Consider the following 3,131-nt stretch of genomic DNA (forward strand, 5'->3'; position numbering starts at 1 on the left):
TTAATTAGCACATGTGTCCTTTATAACTGCTAGTTTTTGAATTAAACCTGTTGGTGAGCCTGTTTTTAACAAATAAAATACATATTGTGTATATGTTTTGCTTAATTTTAGCCTCAGATGATGGATTTTAGTGTTTTTCTGCTGCAGAACAGTTTAGTTGCTGATGGCATCATGGTTGCAACAAGGGGCGCAGATTTTTTTAGTTTTCATAAAATCTCGTGAGAGTCAACAGTTTATTTTTGGTGAATTTTTTAAATGAGACATGTCTTGGGTTTGATTTTGGTGCCATCAATCATCTGAAGGTGTCTTTTTCCTGCAAAGAATTCAGAACATCTACGACCTAAAACAACTGTTTAATGTGTTTTTACTTATTAATGAGCACATGTACCTGCTCATTTATGAATTAAACCTGTTGATGAGCCTGTTTTCAACAATTAAAGGACAATTTAGTGTATTTTTTGACTAATATCAGCCCCAGATGATGGATTTTAGTGGTTTTCTGCAGCAGCAAAATGCATGATTGCAACAAGAAGCACAGATTTTTTTTGTTTTTTTACAAAATCTAGTAAAAAATCAACAGTTTATTTTTGCCATTTTTTAAAAAGGAGACATGCACTGGATCATGTTTTCTCTTATTTTGGTGCTATCAGTCATCTTAAGGTGTGTTTTTTCCTGCAAAGAATTCAGATTACAACTTAAAACAACCGTTTAATGTGCTTTTACTTATAAATTAGCACTTATTTCCTTTATGGATGCTAATTTATGAAATTAAACCTGCTGATGAGACTGTTTTTAACAATTAAAGGACAAATTTTGTGTATTTTTTCGCTTAATTTTAGCCTCAGATGATGGATTTTAGTGGTTTTCTGCTGCAGCAACAAAAAGTACAGATGTTTTTGTTTTTTAATAAATCTGGTTGAAGTCAACAGTTTATTTTTGGCCATATTTTTTATATGAGACACGTCTTGAGTTTTTCTCATTTTGGTGCCTTTAATCGTCTTCATGTGTGATTTTTCTGCAAATAATTCAGAATATCTGCGACTTAAAACAACCGTTTAATGTGCTTTTACTNGATAAATGGTGGAAATTGATTATATTTTTAAAAGTTAACGTGCTTCTCTCTCTCTTTCTGTTGGCTGTCATGTAAAAACAGCAGCTCGTATTAGTTTGTTGTAATATCATTTAAAATGAAGCCAAACTGCAGATATTTTCGCTTTTTTTGAACTTTTTCCAACTTTTCCAGCAGCTGCAGGCGTCAAAATGTCAGTTTTTGCAGCATAAATACTTAATATTGATGAAAAAGAGCTAAATCTAACATTTCTGTACCTTGCTATTAGTTTTAAACCCATGTGCTGTTAGGAATCAGCATCTAATGGCTACGATTTGACATCGATGCAATTAAAAGCAACGCGTCCAACACAGTCCAGCAGTTGCAGCTGAACTTGAGTCGTACGTGAGCGGCTGCTGCAGGAAGCAGCCGGCGATCACTTTGCATCACGTCAGCGGTCTGAAGGGAGCACACGGCCGGCTTCATTGTCTGTTTTCATTTCTTTAGTTGATCAACGAGCCGTTCCACGCCCCAAAAAAAGAAGAATTTCTTTTTTAATTACGTCGACTCTCCTCCCCGAGCTGTTGGCCTGTCAGCGGCTGGAGCTGCAGCCTCATGCTCTGCTGAGCAGCGCTCCATCCCTGAAAGTTGGCCGAGGCCTTGAACTCCTCTGCGAGGGGCCTGACAGCACTTCTGACGGAGCGAACTCCCTCCTGGGCAGCGCCAGGAAGCAGCAAAGTCTAAATAAACAAGGAGCGCTTATGGACTGTTCTTCACAGGGAGTTAGAACAAGTTCTGGATGCTTACAGTCAACTTCTCATCGTTTTTCTTTGTGTTTCAGGTCCAGACAGCAATTATTAGTTATTAGAAATAAAACATATTATGTCAGATTTACCAACAAGCTGCCACTTGTCAAATATATAGTATGTTAAAAGTGAAAGAGGCGTAAATGTTGCTGCTTTATTTGTACGTAGAAACTTTAATACAGCGCTTTTCCTGCCACAATATAATGTTATGTAACAGAATAAAATATAATGCAATATAGCAAAATAAAATATAAGATGTAATGTAATAAGATAATACAATGGAATGTAAAATTGCACGATGATGCAATATATATTATAATAAAATAGAAGTAAAATAATAGAATTAAATATAATACAGACCAAATTAAATGTAAAATAATATGTTATAAAATATACTACATTTTGATAAAATAATGATATGATATAATATATTTTGATGTAATACAGACTAATAAAATATGTTAGCATGTTACAATAATATANCAAATTAATATTCTCAGGGTCAAGAATGAACTCCAACAAACTAATGGAGCAGCAGCTACGGCTAAAACCAGCAGCTATGTGGTGAAATAATGCATCTTTTTTCACATTTTGAGCTGAAAACTTGTCAGATTTTCATTTAATCTGCAGAAAAGGCACAAAGTGGAGCCTTCAGACAGCTCAGACGGCAGATTTGTGCAATTTCAAGACGTTATTCTGCAAAATTAGCTCTAAAAATCATGATCTTGTCCCGTGACCTCTGCAGCTTTGCTCTTTCTCGAGCCCCTCCGTCGATGCCATCCCAGTGTCTGTACCTGTCACGCAGCTTCCCGTCTTTCAGCGCCGGCAGGAAGTTCTGTCTCCGGGGGCAGCAGAGGATTCTCTTCCTGTCGCATTGTGCTCGGGCCTTGACGTTTGTACCAACTGATCAGTTTCCCGTCAGCCGAAAACCTTGAGGATTGTCGAGTTAGCAAGATGTTGAGGCCTCTCGGTTCATTGCTGTAACCGGATGAGACGTCGTTTGGGTTCTTCTGACCCGAACAGCGAAGGTGGATCCAACCTGTTTAGTGTCAGAGGAGCTTGAAGACCCTCAGAAGACAAAATATTCAACCTGTCAGAGCCGTCAGAGGTCGTGTACGTCGACTTTTAATGACGAGTCGAGTCCTTTTACTCAATTAAACTCTTGAAATGCTGCAAAAAATCAATAAAAATAGAACAAACTGGGCTTGTTGGTGCAATAAGCTGCATGACTGGAATAAACATTAAAAAAAAAAGAGCTGGACCAGCTGCAAAAACCT

The sequence above is a fragment of the Stegastes partitus genome, unplaced genomic scaffold (assembly GCF_000690725.1).
Source record: "Stegastes partitus isolate 25-593 unplaced genomic scaffold, Stegastes_partitus-1.0.2 Scaffold175, whole genome shotgun sequence".
In the NCBI taxonomy this organism is placed as follows: Eukaryota; Metazoa; Chordata; class Actinopteri; family Pomacentridae; genus Stegastes; species Stegastes partitus.